Source organism: Peromyscus maniculatus, chromosome 9, assembly GCF_049852395.1.
Source record: "Peromyscus maniculatus bairdii isolate BWxNUB_F1_BW_parent chromosome 9, HU_Pman_BW_mat_3.1, whole genome shotgun sequence".
NCBI classification, from domain to species: Eukaryota; Metazoa; Chordata; class Mammalia; order Rodentia; family Cricetidae; genus Peromyscus; species Peromyscus maniculatus.
The window spans coordinates 81,832,593-81,854,842 of record NC_134860.1 but is presented as its reverse complement, the minus strand read 5'-3'; positions in this window follow the sequence as shown (position 1 = coordinate 81,854,842).

Here is a 22,250-nt window from a genome sequence, read left to right as displayed (position 1 = left end):
TGAACCTAGTAGAAGAGAAAGTAGGAAGTAGTCTTGAACACATTGGCATAGGAGATCACTTCCTAAATATAATACCAGTAGCACAGACACTGAGACAAAAAATCAATCAATGGGACCTCTTGAAACTGAGAAGCTTTTGTAGAGCAAAGGATATGGTCAACAAGGCAAAGCGACAGCCTACAGAATGGGAAAATATCTTCACCAACGCCACATGTGACAGAGGACTGATATCCAGAATATATAAGGAACTCAAGAAATTAGACATCAAAACAACCAACAGTCCAATTGAGAAATGGGCTTTAAATCTAAACAGAGAATTGTCAACAGAGGAAACTCAAATGGCTGAAAGACATTTAAGGAATTGCTCAACATCCCTAATCATCAGGGAAATGCAAATCAAAACAACTCTGAGATACCACCTTACGCCTGTCAGAATGGCTAATTTTATTCTTACTGGTCTACTTTATCGTAAAATAAAATGTGACATGGAAATCACAGAATAACAAAATGAGGAGTAAATGACAAATAAAATAATAAAGAATGCAGAAGACATAAGCCATAGGAGAAACTTATATATTCATATATAGATGTACACATTTTTATATGTGTGTATGTGTATATACTATTTTTCCCCCAAGTGAAAAGATAGCACATGTTTACCAAGTTTTCTTTTCTCTAATGAATGATAACTTGAACAGATTCCTGTTTCCCTCTGAATTAAGAATACTGCTGCCAAACTGACATTATAGCAAGTGTGTGGCAAAATTGTTAATTATTACCTTTAGGTTACTATGGTGATTGTGAATCAGTTTGTCTCTTAGAGCTCCCATGTTGAACCATTTTCCCCTTGTGAGCCACTGTTGTATGACTATAGCAATTTAAAGGGAGGATGCCCAGTAGAAGGGGCCTAGATTATTAGAGTTAATGTCTTTTGTAAAGATTAAGCTATTTTGAGTGGAACCCTACTAAGTTCATTGAATAATGAATTCTTATTAAAGGATTGGTCTCTTGATTAACATTCTGCTTTTCATCTTTCATCATGCTCTCTCTCTCTCTCTCTCTCTCTCTCTCTCTCTCACACACACACACACACACACACACACACACATGTTGTGACAGGTGCCAAACACATTCATTAAAAAGAAATAATGGTGCCTAAAGGAGGCCAAAAATGCATTGCTCCTTGGTCCTGGACTTTCAGCATGCAAAAATATAGATGTAGCTGTATTGATAGAATATTCACCTACCATGGAAAGAGCCCTGTGTTTATACCTTAGCATCCGATAAACTAGGCATAGTGATGGATTCCTGTAATCCCAACCCTAAGGAAGTGGATTCAAAAATTCAAGTTCATCCTAGTTACAAAGATTATCTCACACTTTCTATTTAAAAAAAGAGAAAGAATGATTGGGTAGGTCAAAGTACCTAAGGGGACTTATTTCTGTCACTTATCTAAATTTACATCATTTTGAAATGCTTTTAAACATCTTTGATTATAGCCATAAACAAGTCATACTCTCAAGATGAACTGTGGAAATTTATGTTTTCATTTTTGTGTTCGAAGTTTCGATCTTCCTGCCTCCAACCCCTGCCACCATACCTGTGACTTGCTGCCATGCCTCACTGCCATAATAGACTCTAACACCTCTTAAAAAATAAGTATTCCACAAGCTACTTCCAGTCATAGTATTTTGTCATAGTAACTGAAAAACAAAAGGCCAAAATGGTCTTCCTGAACTATTGGCTGCTGACAGATTCTAGAAAAGGGGGAAATCATTATTCAGATGTATATCCTCTAGTGAGCCCATCAAACTCCACTGAATAGTTCAATATTCATGATCATTCAGAATGTCCTAGTTTAGCTAAGGTCACACATAAATATCAAAAAGAAATTAACATTGGGAAGATGTCCTTGACAGGAAGGTTTTAAAGAGGGTTTGGAGGGATATAAAAGAGAATGCGAAGTTTGAGTAGTCATAACTCATTACATATATGCAGGAAATTGTCAAAAAGCAGTTCAAATAATTTTAAAAAAATCAACAATGAAAAATTCCTGTTTTAAATTTATGATTTTGTATGGTCCTGCATTTCACTCATAGATAGACATCTTTGATCCCACATGACCTAAAGACATGGAAGAACATTTTCTCAAGCTTAAAGCTCAGCATTTCATGACTTCATAAAGAAAATATTTTATATATCTCATATGCTTTTTTTCTCCTTGTCTTTTTATTCTTTCTTTCACACTTCTTTCTTACTGATGTATTTTTAGCATAGTGTCTCCTGTATCCTAATCTCAGCTTAAACTCTTGAATTTATTGTGTGAACCAGGATAAACTGGAGGTAAGTGTTACAATGGAAGTATAAACAAATGAATATACAATGGATATACACTTGGAGTTATTAGTAAAAACTGGAAGATTTAAATATATATTCCACAATGAAAATTGTATTTTTGCCAAAAGTTGATGAATGTCTCCTACTTGCTTTTTGCTATACTTGTACATCAGAGCATCTCCCAGTTCATATCTGAAATGTTTTTCCTTGCAACTGATAGAAATTAACACAGAGGATAGTAGACAACTGGTCTACTAGAGGAGAATAAAAGACTTTAGACAGTTCATCTCTAAATGGAGCATACATATCACAACCTTATTTTCAAGATCATGAGCCTTTGCATAGATGAGACAGAAAGATTATAAGAGCCAGAGGTGGTCAATAACATCAATGAATCAGGGTTTTTCAGACTCAATAGGACAACTGCACATATGAACTCGTAGAAAATGTGAGAGCATGAACAAGACCTGTATAAGCTACAGCCAGATTCAATCATGGCATGGAAGTGGGAAGGTAGACATAAATAATGTCTCATCAGTAGCTGAGGAGTTATTGGAGTTTGATCGCTGCTTGCTGAGAGAGTCAGTTTTCTTTAATGATAGAACAGCTGTTAGACTGGTCACACAGCAGTGCAGGTTCCACACCAAAGATGAGTTAGGAAACACAAATTGAACTCCTTGACAAAAGAAGGGGGGGGGAGAGGAAAATCTCAAATATAGAGTGGAAGGGATGGGAGGGTAGAGAGGATGATAAAGGAATTAGTTGGGAAAGAGAGGATGAATATATTCTCAAAAATTGGAGGGAGAAGTGGACATGTCCTCCCATGCCTACCCAGGAAGCTATCTATATCTGACATTCAGTTTCAAAGGAAATCTTAATTCTCTCGACTGGAATCTCACTGGTTATATTAACCACACTTAAGATGAGGCCCCATGCCCAACAGTAGACAGTCAATGCAAAACACTCAAAGATTTTATAGACTTTGTTCTCTCATACTGCTTTATTTGGGCAATTTTGTCTTAGTCACTGTTTGTTCACTCATCTATTATGTCATTCAATCTTGAGTTTTTATGTGTGTGTATGTGTATGTGTGTGTGTGTGTGTGTGTGTGTGTGTGTGTGTGTGTGTGTGTGTTTCTTGGGTGTAAAAATATGCTTTGTGTTTGTTTGTTTATTTGCCTCTTTGTTAGAGAGAGAGCCTGGTGTTTTGTGGGTGGGAGGATTTAAGAAGATGGGGGAGAGAAAACCAGGATCAGAATATATTGCATGATTTTTTTCAATAAAATTTAATAAAATATTGCAAGTAAGAAAACAGGTAATTATCCTCATTGTGGAAAAATATTCTGCTTTATTTCTTTTGAGTTTTAGCTTAAATTAGTTCAAGCTATTGACAATTAAACTATTGTTTATTATTAAATAATACAAATATGCCTAAAGGGATGATCTGGAAAATAATGAGGACATGAATAAAATAAAATTAATGTTACTAAGAGAAAACATAAGCATAATTGTCAGTTTTAGAAACGATTTATAGATAAATCACTTATCTAGTGAAATAATATCTTTTGATAAAAATTAGGAAATATCTGAGTTGCTATTCATCCAAATAATTAACTTTTAATACTGGAATCATTTGTTGATTTAATTTACTCTCTCATTCTTCAAGACAATTTCTTTATTTACATTGCTCCAGTTATGCTTAAGTACTAATGTATCAGAATTCCAAGAACATCTATCGGAAATCCACTCCATTGACCATCAGTTTGTGCACATGCTAAGTTTGAGTTTTCAGTTTAAAATGTTCCCATGTCTGTCCATTCTTATGTGTGTATATACTTTCTCAGGTCTAGTGACTAAGCCTTCGAAATTTCATGTACATTAGATTTCCATACTAAAACTCCAGTGGTATGTACTCTCTCATCCAATGCTTCTATAGACTTTAGTGCTTCAAATTACACAGACATGACCTATTCTCTTGCCAAGTCTGTATTTTACATACACGTTTCTGTTTATCTCAGAATCCATAAAAACACCAGGAAATCCTGACCTTAACTAATCTCTGAATGAGCATTTTGTTACATATTTTTCCAGGACAGTTTCTCTAGATTCCAATAATACTACTAATTTCCTTTTACATTCCTGGATATTGCAATTACTTCTTTACATACATTTTGCAAGTAGAAAATAAATGTGAGTCTGATGAATGCATTAGTTTTCTTGAACTGTTCTCCATTGTTCAACTGCCAGTGCATGAAAGATGTACGATAAATGCTCATCAAATTCACAAAGGACTAATTTGATGTGCTAAAAACATTACAAATTATTATATTAATAAGAAAAATGACAGGATAACTGTAGGCTAAGGGACAGTGTAATGAATATTTGCATTTTTAATTTTGTGTTTGAATATTCTACACGGTTTTAAATTTACTCTTCCATGATCAGCAAAATTAAAGATTCACAACTGGCAAAACATAAGCATCAAAAGTTAAGAATGAAAGAGCTATTTTACAGAGCTTAGCAGTCTATAAAAACACATGCAAGCAGATATTGTAAATCACTAATATAATGCACAAAGTTTCTCAGAAAGCAACATAAACATGCTGAGAAGTGCTGCCGATACAACATGTAGCAAATCTCTCACAGCAAACTCTATTCATCTTAATTTTTACTCTTGCATTTATCAGAATTAACGGACAGAGGATTATATATGTGAGCTATTTATATGATAATGAAATTGTGTAAATTCTGTGCTGTGCACAAATCAAACATTTATATTTGTTTCCTTTCTTGTGATGCCTATTTTGTTGTTTTTGTAATTTGTAATTTATTTTCATATGCTGTATTTATGAATATAAAATTGTAATCTATATAAGCTATATTCCTGTAAGATATTGTATTATAAAGACCCTGTCAGGTTCTTGCTGATATATTTTCACATTCCCTAATATATTATGAGTGCATGCTCTAAATAGTTGTATGTTTGCTTGCATTCTCAAAAGATAAAGTTTACATTTTTAATTTTAAACAAATTTGAACTTGGGCCCAATCTTGGTTTGAGATGCATTTAAAACATTCTTTTGATTTTATAACAACTAATGAATTAATAGAATGATTCTCCCTTTCAAATTAGAGATACCATCAGAAAGAAATTACTTCTCAAGTTGGGAATAAATATTCCTGATAGTCACCACCGAGCTAGATATTTGAACATATTAAAATCATCATAGAACCTTCACACAGTAACTGATGGATGCAGATATGAAGATTCACTGCCAAGCATTGGGCCAAGCTCCAGGAGTCCTATTGCAGAGAGGGAAGAAGGGTTGTAGGAACCAGGAGGGATCAAGATCATGATGGGGAAAACCATAGAGACAGCTGACTCAAGCTCATAGGAGCTCATGGACCCTAGACCAACAGCTATGGAGCCTGCATGAGACTGACATAGGCCTTCTGCATGTGAGTGACAGTTATGTGGCTTGATCTGTTTGTGGGGTCCCTAGAAGTGGGACCAGGATCTGTCCCTGGCTCATGAGCTGGCTTCTTGGAACCTATGCCCTAAGGTGGGATACCTTGCTCAACCTTGATGCAGGAGGGAGGAGCTTAGTCCTGCCTCAACTTGATATGCCATGCATTGTTGACTCCCATGGCAGGCCCCCACAAAACTGGAAAATGTAAAAGAAATGGACAATTTTCTGGATAGGTACCACATACCAAAATTAAATCAAGATCAGATAATCAATTTAAATAGAACTATAACCTCTAAGGAAATAGAAATAGTCATTAAAAATCTCCCAACCAAAAAAGCCCAGAATCAGATGTTTTAAGGACAGAATTCTACTGGAATTTCAAAGAAGAGTTAATACCACTACTTCTGAAATTGTTCCAAATAGTAGAAACATAAGGAACTTTGCCAAACTCTTTTTATGTGGCTACAGTTATCCTGATATCCAAATCACACAAAAATGCAACAAAGAAAGAGAATTACATACAGACCAATCTCCCTCATGAACTTTGGTGCAAAACTACTCAATAAAATATGGGCAAACCAAATCCAAGAACACATAAAAAAATCATCCACCATGATCATGTAGGCTTCATCCCAGAGATGTAGGGATGGCTCAACATGTTAAAAATCTGTCAATGTAATCCACCATATAAACAAACTGGCAGGAAAAAAAATCAGCATGATCATTTTATTAGATGTTGAAAAAGCCTTTGACAAAATCCAACACCCCTTCATGATAAAGGTCTTGGGGAGATTAGAGATACAAGGAGCAAACCTAGACATAATAAAGACAATATACAGCAACCCAACAGCCAACATCAAACTAAATGGAGAGAAACTCAAAGTGATTCCACTAAAATCAAGAACAAGACAAAGGTGTCCACTCTCTCCATACCTATTCAATATAGTACTCGGAATTTCTAGCTAGAGCAATAAGACAACAAAAGGAGATCAAGGGGATACAAATTGGAAAGGAAGAAGTCAAGCTTTCACTATTTATAGATGATATGATAATATATGTAAGTGACCCCAAAAGTTCTACCAGGGGACTCCTACAACTGATAAACACCTTCAGTAATGTGGCATGTCCTTTGACTTTCTATTGAACTTGAATTCTTCCACAATTTCCCAGGAGTAGAAGGTCACAATGAAAATTAATCTTCAATTTTTTCAATGACATGAATTATTTTCCTTTCTAAATTACATGTTTACATCATTCATTTAATTTAATGAATGGTGTTGCTTTGCCATTCTCCCTTCCAATCATCTTCTCTAAATCTTTCAGAATGGTACCAATGTAGAAATTCAGTTTTCTTCTGTTTTGGTTTTGGCTGTCCTTGAACTTATTTATTAGATCAGGCTGGCCTCAAACCCACAGAAATCTGCTTCCTCTGTCTCCCGGGATTAAAGTCATGTGCCACCACCACTGCCTGATTTGCTTTTCTTTTTTATTTTTAGAGAAATTCAGGTTTTTGAAAGCAGTACTTCACTGCAATATTTGGTTATATGATTTCCCTCTGGGGTCTTGATGCTCTTAAATACTTTAAATTTATAGATGTCCTGGACTTTCATTCCAGTCTTAAAGTTCTGTATTCTTTTTTCCTTTCCCTTCTCATTTAATCTTAGAACTCAAAGGGCCACATCTTTTCCCCTTTAGACTACACAATGAATTATGAGTACAAGCCAGTCACCTAGCAAACAATTCATATTTGCAGGTTATTGACTTGAACTAATTTAACTTGTTTGTTCTTTTGTAACATGAAGGTTATCGTTTTGAATAAGTTAACTTACTTGAATTTTATATTTCTACCATAATGAAGTTTCATAGTTTTGTTTCTCACATGAGGTTAGAGATATTTATAAAACTTTAAATGATGCTTTCATCATTTGATTCTTTTCTGAAATTTAAATATCAGAGAGTTTCCATTCAGGGTTTAAAATTCTCAGCTCATAAAGACATCATATAAATTTTGAGTCAAGCATAGTTGCTAGGGGACGTCTTTCTGTATGCTCTGAATTTATGTTGTTCCCCTTGGCTAATGAATAAGCTGCTTTGGCCTATGGCAAGGAAGCTTAGAGAGAGGTGGGAAATTCAAGGAGAGAGACAGGAAAGAAGAAAGGCAGAGGCAGAGAGGCTCGAACCTGCTCCTGAAGGAGCAACAAGATGTCAGCAGATAGGTAATGCCACAGCCATGTGGCAACATATAGATTTATAGAAATGGGTTGATGTAAGATGAAGGAGCTAGCTTGTAAGTGGCTAAAGCCATAGGCTATACAGTTTGTAAATAATATAAGCCTCTGTGTGTTTACTTGGGTCCTAGTGACTATAGACCATGGGTGAGAGAGATTTGTTTGGACCGTGGGGGACCAGATGGGACCCTAGAAAATTCTGACTATACATAGTGATTATAGAGAGTACTGTTTTTATGAATTCACAAGCCATAGTGTGTGTATATGTGTGTGTGGGGGGTATATGCATGTGTGTCCAAGTGTGTATAATTGTAGAGGGTTGGGAAAGGTTGTGCTATTCCTTTCTGCCTTAGCTTGCTGACTAACTGGGATGGCTAGCTGGAAAGATTCATATATCACCATGTCTCTGTCCCACTCTTACCTCTTTGAGCCATGTTTTATGTGGGTGCTGAGGATCTGAAGTCAGTTCCTCATGCTTGACAGCAAGTGCTCTTCCGCACTGAGCACTCTTCCCTAGGGCCATGACTTTGTCTTTTTCATTCATTTATCTTCTCAATATTTAGTTTATGAAAGTAATGAAAACTAAGTCATTGCACATAACTAAAACAGAAGCCATGCATGGCTTGTCATATCTAACAGTTTGTTCCAGCATAGGTGTTTGTTTTGTCTGGATTTTTCCATTTTAGAAACAATTTACTGAATTTGAATTATGGGGCATAAATTATTCCTCTGTTTTGTCCTCCTCCCTAAATTTTGAAGCAGATTTCTTTCCTGTAAGTCATTAAGTACAGCAAGTTGGCCTTGTATCCACAGCAATTCTCTCTCCTCAGCCTCCAGATTTCTGGGATTACACACATGCACCATCACATCCGCCTAAGAAATTAACTGTTTTATAATCAATCTGCAACTTCACTTCTGCATTACACAGAAAGTTTGTGGTCTTCAGATTGCTGCTGTTTTCATTATTCTTACTAATAATCATTGTAAACAGAAGGTTTGGTATAATTGCATTTCTCCTTGCCTATATCTCTGATTTTCATTTTAATTTGTTCTCAAGAATGTATTGATTCTCAGTCTCCTGTTAGCACTGAATTGAATTGTAAAACTCCAAATTTTGTACAGAACTCGAGTTCTTTCAAAAATCGTCACATTACATGGTTAATCTGAACTTCTCAGTTTGAATAGACTCAGAGATGGGTCTGCATTAATGCTTACAGCATGATTTGTTCTTGTTGCCTTGTAAGGGTCCTGGATCTGGCCTCCAATTTTGAGGATTTGGGGGATGTTATCAGAGATGAAGGTTGGTGCCAGGAGAGAAATAATCACATTAAACATTTAGCATGAAAATGTTAATTTAATCCTCTTGCTCTCTTGCGGTGTCATCCTCACAAGGTTCCTTCTTCTCTGATGCTCTGCCAGGTCTCCTACGGTCCATGCCTACCTCACTGGAAGTCATCTCTCATTATGTTTGGTAGGGAAAGAGAGGAAATCACACCATCCGTGAGGTGGAATCTGAAGTTATGCCATGTCTCTGAAGGACTTATACCTCCACTACTTCAGAACCAGAAATATAATCTAATTTGTATTCTCCCACAGTATGATTAGTTTTAGTCCTTCATCATGTTTTCATTTGTGCACAGTAGTCTTTTCAGCAAACTAACTTGGATTTTCTTTCCTGTATTTAGTCAAACACCAAAGTCCTTTCCCTCTGTCTTATACTCTTATTTAAACTTCTGTTGAATTTTAACATTGATATAGCCATATTAATTTTCCTGTCATTGAAAACAATTTTGATATCACATTAATGTTATAGAAAAATACTAGTATATGAACGTTTTATATGTTATAGTTATACTCATGATATTCCTTTTTATTCTTTGTTTATTTTTGTTTGCTCAATATGACATTGGTGAAATTTTATTTATTTATTTGATTTATTTTTCTTATGTTGACAGGACCCAATTTAGAGCCTTGGCCAAGCTAAGCAAGCCTTCTACTGAAAACATGACATTCATCAGCCTCCTTTCTGTCTTTTTTTATTAAAATTATTTTCAGACACTACATTTTGATCATGTTTTTACATACTCCAAGTGCACCCCAATTTCCTACCCATATTATTTTGTTTTTTATATCTCTATAAACATAAAAGAAAACATTTTTATTTTATATATTTTTCAACATCATATTTCACTAAAGATTTATGTAGTTTTGCTTTACCAGAGAATAATGCTATGTTATTTGTATTAGTTTCCTATAATGTACTTTAACAAGTTATCATTATATAATGGGTTCAGAAGCAACCTTTGTTCTATGATAGTCCTGGAGGATCTTGTTTCTTCAAAAAAAAATTCCACAAAAGGGTTCAGCTTGATCTCTTCTTTGCTCCAAGATCACTAGAAGCCTTTGATGTCCTAAGCCAGCAAATTGTCTTACTGTTGTCTTCCTGTGTAACAGGTGTCTCTGGTGTCTCTGTTTCCTTATGGAACTCCTCACAGTATTGCAGTCATCGAATGTAGTATGATCTAGTCTTTATCTTAACAATTAAATTTCCCTAGACCTAATGTATATTTAATCTCCAACTCTGATTTTTAGTTGGGCATGAATCTAGCTATGATTTTATTCAACCTTGTACACCACCTAATTTATGTCATTTTTTTTTAACCTAGAGATGATTGTATAGGATAATCTTGATCTTCATGAGCTTCATAATACCATCCATGACCTTGACATTTTCATTTATGTATTTAACCTATTGGATTTATATCAATCATGAATTAAACCAATTTCATTGTAGTTGAATCTCAATTAGCCATAGAAAATGATATATTCTGAAGTTGGTTGATTCTTAATTTGTCTTTGATTTTATGTTATGCTTTATGAAATGTGTTCTGAATACCATTACATATCAGGATATTTTTAAAGAATTGAGTGTCTATGCCTCCTGGTCATCTGTAAATTTAGATGTATCCTCTCTTTATAGGAGTTGTATACCCAGTTTGACGGCACAGCTCACTGTATGACAAACTCTGTGAGTTATGCCATTCTTTGACCTTTCCATCTTAATTAAGCAGCAAATGTTAAAAGCTTATGACAAAGTGAAATGAAATAACAAGTTCATCTCTTATTTTCTAATTCAGGGAGATGACAAAATGTGGCATGTGATAGAACATGATGATCTTAGCATATGCTCACCCAATCTGCATGAATAATCATAAATCTACATTCTGTACACTGACATGAAGAACTTTTTTACAAATGTTCAACAATACTAATAAATAAGATTTAATTGGTATCTGAAAAGCATTTTTATACATTACAAATTATTTTATGTATAGATTTGCCCATATTTGTCAATACATAAAATACAAATTTCTTTGAAGACCTCTTTGAATTATAGACTGGTGGGTACTTACAAAAGGGTTGGAAGAAGGTTAATATTTAAAATTTTGAAGCATTTTTTTAAGAATCTGTATTGTAAAATTATGGAATTCTAGAAACAAAGCTATTTCTATCTGCAATGTGTATATTGTTTGATATTTTTCTTGGGCAGTTTTGACACAAATATCTATTTGCCTCAGATGATAACCAATGACTTAATTAAGTAATGATTTTCTTAAAGTCTAACTTTCTGAAGTAGATGGAGAAAATATTAGGAGGCTTCAACCCTTCATGAAGAACTACAGGCAACTGATATTTTTTTTTTTCAGTAACAGTTAATGATGCCCATGTATTTGAAGAAGGTAGGTGGTGATATATGGAAGGTTTTTAAATATTAAAAGGGAAGGGAGAGGTTTAATTATAATCTCAAATTAAAATGTTAAAGAAGTCCATCTTGCTTATTCAATGAGTTCATTGTAATTGATTCAAGTAGTGTGGGTGAGGGATATTTATAGTTACAGTGAGGATTCAAAGGCAGCTGACACTCTAATGTGTTCTCTGAACTCCTCTGGATATTGCACCATGGAGCTCTCTTCAGGACTTTCAGACAGCTTGACATAACAGACAATCCCAGGAGCACAGATGGTATAGGTGTCTCTTCCCTCAGCAGATGTTTATTGCTTTAATAATGCTGGTTAGGCATCTTGTACAAATTTGTTAGTTTCAGAAATTTCTTGAGATTTGTGAGTTGTTCATTTTCAGAATCATGGCTGCCTTCTCCTTCCTTTCTGAAGTGAAATATTTCAACTAGAACTTCCTGAGCCTTAAGGAGCCTTTCCTTCCTATGGAATGTTTAAACTCTAAGGAAATTACTACACAGTAAATAAATAAATGTAGTTATGGTGATGCTATGTTGAATGACCTATAGAGGAATTGATTGGGGGGAGGGGAGGGAGGGCAAGGAAATGGGAGGGATGGAGGGAGAGGAAACAGGTCAGGATGCAAAAAAAAAATTGAAGAAGTATCTTCATGTTGAGTAAAAAAATAACACATGTGAGTAATGTCTGGTGATTAAATCAGTTTAATAAGTACTGCTGTCTCCTCATACACTGAACATTTTTATGTGATGTTTTTTGTTGTTGTCTAGTTACCTTGAAAATCATCATAAACTGTTTGAACATGGAATAACTATCATGCTGTGCATATGGAGATAGGAAGGGACAGGGGTAAGCAGTAGAGGAAACAACATGTGGGTATGGATAAGAAGGATGGAATGGCTGTTGAGGAATATTATTTTAAGGGGTGTTAATTTTGTTTCTGTTTCATTTGTTTAACTCTGTGAAGCTGTGTACTGTGTCTGTCTAAAACATCTGATGGTCTAATAAAGAACTAAACAGCCAATAGCAAGTCAGAAATAAAGGATAGGCAGGGCTCGCAGGGAGAGAGAAGAAATAGAAGGAGAAATTTGGGGGGAAAAGAAGACAGAATGAGAGGAGAAGGAGAAGGACTTCAGGAGGAAAGAAAGAGATGCAGGAATAAAGAAAGAGAAAAGCTCTGAGGCCAAAGATAAACAGGATAATATAAGTAAAGAAAAGCTGGCAAAAAAAAAAAAAAAGCCAAGCTAAGGCCAGACATTTAGAATTAAGCCTCCATGTGTGATTTATTTGGCAGCTGGATGGCGGGCCCCTAAAAAGAGCAAAAAACAAACAATTTCAAATGACAGGCAATATGGTATTTGACTTTGGCTGTTGAATTGATATATTTTTATTGTGATTAGATCTCAAAGCTTAGTAAGGACATCTTTGACTTCATGATCTTCCTTCAAGAAAGGAGGAAATCTAACATCAGAATCTAGTTGTGAAACCTACTAACTACAGTATATTTTATATATACATTTAGAAAGATTTAAAATTTAGGGTAGCATACATTTATGGTAATTAATGCTGTATCTGAACAGACAAAACAATAACCAATTAAGTTCTGGAATATACTTACAAAACATAACAGAGGCCAGGTGGTGCACACCTTTAATCCCAGAACTTGGGAAGCAGAGCCAGGTGGATCTCTGTGAGTTTGAGGCCAGCCTAGTCTACAGAGCAAGCTCTAGGACAGATACCAAAACTACAGAGAAACCCTGTCTCGAAAAATCAAAACAACAACAACAAAAAACAAACAAAAAATCAAAACATAAAAGGTGACTGTAACTGTTTTTGTTGAGATATATTTACTTTATTTGTTCATTAGCTTTTAGATATATTTAACCACATACATTTAGAAAATTACTTTGTGTCCCCTATTTTAAAAATTCAACAAATTAGAAATCTATTAGATATAAAACATGAAATGACATAATATATTACATGTAAAACTTTTAGCCACAGAAATATTATGGTTTAATATTAGTAATGATAGCTGAAACAAATATAAAGTTAAAAGGAATGAAAAAGACCATCTGAACCAATGTTTGACTTGGTTCTTTCCATTGAATACAAAAATGATGAATTCACCATGGTAAATAAATCTCTTGACTAGGGTTGACAGAATGCGTGCTGTGAATGAGGTGGTCCTATTTTTGGATGACCAGAACAGTGTGAAACCTGCCATAAGGAAGCACATGTTTATACTCCTAACAATGAAGAACAGTGATAAAAAGGTCTCTAGAGCTAATTGTGCAGCCAGCTTACACAGACTGATAAGCTCAAGGTTCAGCAGTAGATCCTGTCTTAAACACTGAGGTGAGGAGTGATTGGGGGTGAATTCTAACATCAACTACTGACTTCTGTTTCTACATATACTTGCACAAACTCTATACACATTAACACACTCAAATGTACATACTCACCAACACCTATAAGCAAAAATAAATAATAAATTGATTAATAAATAAATAAATGCATCTCTCTATTTATTTTTCAGAAATTCACTTGGGAGGGGGAGTTAAAAGTACAATCCTTTATAATTTAAATATAAAATTTTAACTTTGGGAATTTCATACATGAGTAATTTTTTACAACAGTTCTTTCTAGCCCTCTACTCCCCGTTCAGATCCTCACATGGCCCTCACTCCCTTTCAAATTCGTGACCTGTGCTGTGGATATCGCTCTATATAAATAAAACACTGATGGCCAGTGACCAGGCAGAAAGTATAGGTGGGACAAGGAGAGAGGAGAATTGGGGAAACAGGAAGAAGGAGAGGGAGACACTGTAGCCACTGCCAGGATAAGCAACATGTAAAGATGCTGGTAAGCCATGAGCCATGTGGCAAGGTATAGATTTATAAAAATGGGTTAATTGAAGATATAAGAACAGTTAACAAAAAGCCTGCCACGGCCATACAGTTTATAAGTAATATAAGCATCTGAGTGATTGTTTTATATGTGGATTGTGGGACTGCAGGGCTTGGTGGAACCTGGAGAGAAGCTCTCCAGCAACAGACCTGATATTATTAAATAATTATTGTTACACACACACACACACACACACACACACACACACACACACACACACAGACACATTATTTACTGCACCCATTTAGTATTGCACATAATTTTATGACTGACCACTTGTGATTGAATAATCTGGGAGAGGCCTCAGACCTGGAGAAAACTTCAGCAGCATTGATTACATGTAGCTCTTCATCTAGAGGTAAGCTTAGGAAATTTTCCTTCCATTCAGTTTGTCATGGTAACTTATTTTCTCATTATTCAGGTCTCACGTAGGCAAACAGAACTGTTGAAGTTTTAGTGGATTAGCTTCACTGGCAATTCTAGAAAACACAATCTAGCAGCAGACATCCTGGCTTCCTGGATTTTACACTTTCTCTCTGTCTCCTTTCATAACTTGACCTGAGAATTACATAAAGACATTTGGTTATAAATTTATCCTTGGGGCTCTGCAACCTGGGATGAGTTATTCTCTGTGTTTTAACCAATTTTGATCTCTGTAATTGTCACCTTCTTCCAAACAGAAATGTCTCTAATGTGTAATGAGATCTATACTTATCTGTGAGTATAAGTTAAGTATTTGGAATTGCCGGGTGGCGGCGGCACACACCTTTAATCCCAGCCCTTGGGAGGCAGAGGCAGGCAGTTCTCTGTGAGTTCAAGGCCAGCCTGGTCTACAAAGTGAGTTCCAGGAAAGGGGCAAAGCTACACAGAGAAACCCTGTCTCGAAAAAACAAAACAAAAAGTTAAGTATTTGGAATACAGTTAGAAATTATATTGGTTTAGGAAAACAGCAGTAGTAGATTCTCCTTTGGTATTTGTGTCATCTTTGAACAGGATTTGCAGGATCTAGAGTGCATTCTTCCTATTGACAATACCTTAGTTCTAACTAGACAGCTGTTAGTTACCCCCCAAAGAAAAGTGCTACCATTGCACCACTAGTCAGGGTAAGACTCATAATGAAAACATGTTCTAAATCATGGAAAAAACTAAAGAGACCACATTTGTATTAATGGACATTCAATTGCTTCATATATGATTATCATAGATTCAATTTCTGGAATTAAACTGCATCCCAGGGAAACAGCAGAAAGTACTGTGCTAGAGAGCACTGTGCTACTGTGTTTTAAACATGATAATATTCTGATGTGTGATCAATAATTACCTAATATTATAAACAATTGGTAGGAAGTGAAAGTCAACATCAAAAATGGAAAAGTTTTGGAAGTGGCTAAATAGGATTATAAAACAAAAGTTTTGATAACTATGGAAACCAATTTTTGCATTGTTGCCTACACTGAAAGCTATATATAATTAAGCAGAGAATTATTGACAATTCTGTTTGGCAAAAAAAACTTAGATTATTTCAATTTTCCAAAAGGCATTTTTGGTGAAAATGATCAAGTATTTTCTTTCATTTTGTTTCTAAGTAAGTAGGAATACAAGTTAATTTTTTTAGGACAGAGTAAAAGCTGAAATATATAGAGTCCATTATGTGTATTTAAAAACATAAAATTTTTAATTTAATTTAGATGAGTTCATATTATAATAATATCACATTTTTCATCTTTGTTTCATTTATACATCTGTTTATTTCATAGTGTATTGTTTCCAGATTGCATTTCTTATCATGAATTGAAGTTTGGCTTTGAATTTGTTTTGTATTTCTACTTCTGAGACTGACACCAAATATCGAGGTCTTGTTTGGAACAAAACAGATTAAAAGAACAGTGAGTGTCAGGAAAATAAGGGCTTTCTCTCACATCTTAGTTCTGACTTGGAACACTGACACCTCTGGTCATATTGTTTTAAACTGACTACACTTGAATATGGGATATGGAAATCTATTCTGTAGACTTATAAAATTAAGATGAAGCTGTTTTTTTTTCTAAAGGACTGCAAGCAGTATTGGTGATAGTAATATTATAATCAATTCACAGATGAAATTCTAGTTTCTCCTTCTTAGTGATGTATGAGGCATTGGATAAACAAACGATATCTCAATCATCCTAATGGCAGCTTGCAAATTTCACAGTGCTTTCACACATTTTCTTTTAAATTAAAGAGTTTGAAATGTATGAAAAGGCTAAGGAGAGCCCTTCTCTGTGTTTGGTTAATTGTGCCATTGTTGTTGATGTCTTCTATCTTCCATTTGATAGTGAATATAAGAAAAACAGGTAAAAGAGGGAAAGAAAAAAAGCCACAACAAACAACCAGTCCAATTATCTGGGGAAACTTAGTGATATTTCAATACTATATAAGTCTGTGTGTTCAAACTTCATTCAATGGCACTCTCTCCCTTTATGAGTAGAAAGATGGAATTCATAAAATTATAGCTTCTAAAAACTCTGCATATTGTTGTCTGAGCCAAGATGGACATCTCAAGGATGGAAACTGGAATTCTTCATGGACACATATGAAAACAAAAGATGCAATTTGGGTTTCAGTGAGAATACAAGGAGTATAAAATGTCATTTACTTCAAATATACTATGATCATTATTTGTCCTAATTATTTCCATACTATAGAACTATGTATAACATTCATTTTTATAGGCTTTGTACAAAGTGAATTTTAAAATGTATTGGATATCAGATAATATACTGAATGCAGAAAAAAATATCTTTTGTTCACATAGAAAAATTTCAAGAAAGAAGTATTTTTAGGATCTACATACTCTGTTCTCATGAGTATCATTGCCATTTCATTTCATTTGAAGACAATGCATTTCAGATGGATGAGTTTCACAGGACCTAAATTTAAAATAGAAACACAAGAGTAATGAAGAAAATACTGTACCTCAATTATTACTGGTTTATTTTCCTTCAACTCTCTGCCAGTGTTTTTTTCCTCTTTGTAAATTATCTTCTGAATGTCATTTCTTTGATATCACACACACACACACACACACACACACACACACACACACACACAGCAACAACAACAAACAAACCAAAACACTACTGCCACAGTTGCCGAAGGCAAAATGCTACTAACTGCCAACAGAGTTGTTAGTGTTTTGGGTTTTTCAGGTTATGTTAGCATTGTTATAAACACTGAAATGATTTTTATAACAAATCACACAAATGGGCTATAGTTGTTTCACCCTGAAAAACAAAATGTCTAAGTAAAGACAGATCTAGAATATGGTTAAATAAAATAAATGTAAATATGGTATGTTCATACTCAACAATTAAATGTTAAGCACAACAATGAATATTTAACTATGTAAAAGCCATTCATCAGAAGATACTGTAAACTTCTACTTTCTCGGGAATTCATGATTTTCACAAGACTCTACCTATTACTAAGTGAAATATTTAAAAAAAAAACTGTACCCTTCATTGTAAATATGACCCTTTGCATGTAAGGTGGAGACTAGAGTTAAACCAAAAAATCCCGAAGTGTATAATTGACTAATTGCATCAACCTATCAGGCATGTTCAGCATGCAGACATACAGCCTGTATTTGTTCCAGAACTATGAAGGAGGCCCCATATTAAATTATAATGCCAAGGCACAATATCAGAGCTTGGGAAGTCCTAAATTCAGAGTCAGTGGGATAACAACGTTTATTAATGTAACTCAAAGTATAAAATTACTCATTCACAGTCTATATTCACAAATTAGCAAAATCATACCATATTGTTTCCATATTGTAAAGTGTTCATTTAAACCCTTTGCTTTCTGCCATTGGAATAGTTGCTGAAATGTACCTGATCTTAGCCAAGAGTCTGAGAAACAATGGCTACTGAAATAAATGTCATAAGTCCAAACATACAAGTACATTTTGATTACCATGTGCAATTATCATATAGTTGTACATCTCATTTTTTAAACATTATTTCTACAGCAAGGAATAAATATTATTTAGAATACACTATCTTGAGGCAGGTATCTCATCTTCTTTTTGTTTGCTTGTTTGTTTTGTTGTTGTTTTTGTTTTGTTATTGGTTTTGTTCTGTTTTTCAAAATAAGGTTTCACTGTATAACAGCTCTGGTTATCCTAGAACTCTCGTAGACCAGGCTTGCATGGAATTCACAGAGATTCATTTACCTTTGCCTCTTAAATGCTTTAAGTGCTGGGGTTAAAGTAATGTATGACCATGGCTGGCTCCTTCTGGCTCCTATAATCCTCAGAACACACCTAAAATGTTCTCTGGATATTACATGTAGGAATTATTTTGTAGATATATCAATAGGGGTTGGCCACCCTATTGCCATTAATTCTCTGCATTCTGACCAGGTGTAGCTTTTTATAATGACTTCCTCCTAATACAAAAAGTTTCATTAATGCATAGTGGGGACTGAAATTATCTTCGAATATGAGAGTAAGTATTTAAGATACAGTTATGAATTATACTGGTTTAGGAAAGAGGCAGTAGTAGGTTCTCCTCTGAGATCCATGACCTCATTACGCATGGGAGGTTGACTAGGTTTTGAGTACCAAGCATCATTTCTTCCCTGTTAAATGAGGTTTAAATTCAATTAACTTTCTCTTTGTTTATACCAATGTGTAAGTGTCATCATGATTATATCTATTAGCATAGCCTGCTGTGCTGGTTATTTTTGTGATATGTACATGTCAAAGATGGGTAGGACTATTGATTATTTCTCTTGCACCTTGTATAGCAACTTCTGATACTAAAGAAGTTAGTTCCCTGAGAAGAGAATTTGGGCTAGATACATATAAATTCCTCCAAGTTTTATTATATGACATGCATGGGGTTCGGGAATATGGACTTGCACTTAAATTCTGTATGCTAAGCAAGGACAAACAGAAATATCCTGTATTGATTGGTGCATCCTTTGTACTTCATAGACCAAAAATTTGAAATGTTTCTTAGAATTTATAATTTTAAGACATACTACAGTTTGTCTGGTAACATAATATCAATAAGGCATCAAAGCCACTTTCTGAGCATTTTTATAGTTGATAATCAGTCATGTTGTCTCAATATTTAGTAGACTTATTTTGCATAATATTTGGAACGTTGTAAATATAGATTACTTTACCTTTTGATTGCCCAATTTAAAATTTCTTGCAATTTGGATCACTGCCAATCATTGCAGAGAAATCAAGGTGGAAACTTGAAGCAGAAATAGCTATTCATGAGACAGTACAAAGCAAAGAATGAATGCATGCTTGCAAGCTTGTGCAAATCCTCCTCTCTACACTTCGAAATTTCCAGGCCAAACTCAAGGAAATGGTTCCACTTATCATAGGCAGATCTTCCCACTTCAATTAACACATTCAGGATAGTAATTCACAAACAACATGTGTTAAGTAGGAAAGGATGTCTGATTTCATCTGGATGGCTACATTCAGGGTGCTTTCTCCTGATGTAGACTGTGGTACCAAGCTGGTGTAATAGTCAATCACATGGTCAGAGTAAGTAGTCAAAGCTGTACAAGGAATTAAATTGCCAGAACTGGTGATATTAAATAAATTTGACACTTTTTTATCATTTTATTTTATTTTATTTTATTTTACAGTACTATTCAGTTCTACATAACAGCCATAGATTCCCTTGTTCTCTCCCTTCCTGCCCCCCTCCCCTTCCCCCCAGCCCACGCTCCATTCCCACCTCCTCCAGATCAAGGTCTCCCCCAAGGACTGGGATCCACCTGATAGACCCAGTCCAGGCAGGTCCAGTCCCCTCCTCCCAGATTGAGCCAAGCGAACCTGCATAAGTCTCAGGTTTCAAACAGCTAACTCTAATTTTGACACTTTTATTTAAGACTGTGTTGAGATGATTTTGGTTAACTATGGACAAATGTAGATCCTTTGGGAATGCATAATGTACAACAAAACAATCTATAAATTGAGTATGGTTAGATTATTGAAAACAAATTAATATGACACAGTTGTATTGTTGCTTTTTCAGAATAGTTTTTCTCCAATTTTCATTTTTTCAACCTAAAAATTTAATGAGATTATTTTGAGTATTTCATATGTGAGTATTACATTTCCATAATTCCCCCCCTTCACTCTCTCCCAACTCCAACACCTCATGAATGTACACCCTTTCAAATTCATCCTCACTTTTAATTATTTTAATTATGGTTACACACACACATCAAAAAAAAAGAAATAACAAAATAATGGAATCAGCAGATGTGTGTGTGTGTGTGTGTGTGTGTGTGTGTGTGTGTGTGTGTGTGTGTTTGCACGTGCGAGCGCGTGTGTATTTAGAGCTGACAATCAGGCTTGGGATCAGGTAACCTACTGGGAAGGTCATAACTGAAAACAACTGATTTGCTTCTTAGCAGTCATTAATTGCCTATAGCTCTTCTTTTAAGTTTGAGGCCTCATGAAATTTTCACCATCAAACTTAGTACATCAATGGGTGTTGACATTATGTAGATCTTGTTTGGCAATCATGTTGTTAAGATTTTATGGGTGCGACTCCCAGGAATTTATAGAAATCAGTATCAGGTAGCAGACATCCTATGGCCCTGGCTTAAAATTTCTCTCCTAAAGACTTCCAACAACAGTATACAATCTATTAAGTACATCATAGGATGAATGGCATTTCCTTTTCCAGTGCTCTGGATTTTTATTTGACAGTACATTTAAATTAAATGTACTGTCTCTTTTCTTCCTGGAAATGAACTATAGAGCTTAGTAGTTTTTGCAAGGAAAAATAATATTAAACTTTTGAAAAATAAATGTTTGCTTCTGTTATTATCACACTTGTAATGCTGAAAAGAAAATTTTCTACTTGTTATTTTTAGATTTATGTTGAGCTGTATTTTTAAATGAGCAGCAAGATATGAAAGTGAACTTTTGCTTGTGTTTTGATTTCAGTTAGCATTCAGACATTCTGTGATTACTGAATCTGAACTCAAGAGTGAACCAATAAAGGGTAATGTCAATAAAATAACCTCTATATGTGAATGACTACTCTATGTGGTGGTGTAAAATGAGTTATTACACCAGTATTACCTAGTATGCAGGTATTTGTGTTGCTTTCGAAATCTATTTGAATAATCTACCTAATCAATGTATCTATTCCAGTTTAGTCTCCTCCTTTAGGTTTAGACTAAAGACTATAAAAAGATATCATTAATTAACTTTAATATGTGCTTTGTTACCTTGTTAGAAAATGTTCTGAGACATAGTGGCAGTTACTATCTTATGTCACATTTCATCCTGCTTAAATTTAGGAATCCAGTACCCCCCATTCGTATTTCTCATGCATTACTAATTCAATTGGTAATAAAATTTTATTCCAAGTATAAAAATGTGTCTACCATTTCTGTTCATAAGAGAGAGCACATTTTTTAAATGTTTTCCATATTTCAGTTGGATTCAATTAATATGATATGTAATTATATAGAATAAAGAAACATTTAAAAATATCAGAACACATTTTCTCTCATATTCTTTTA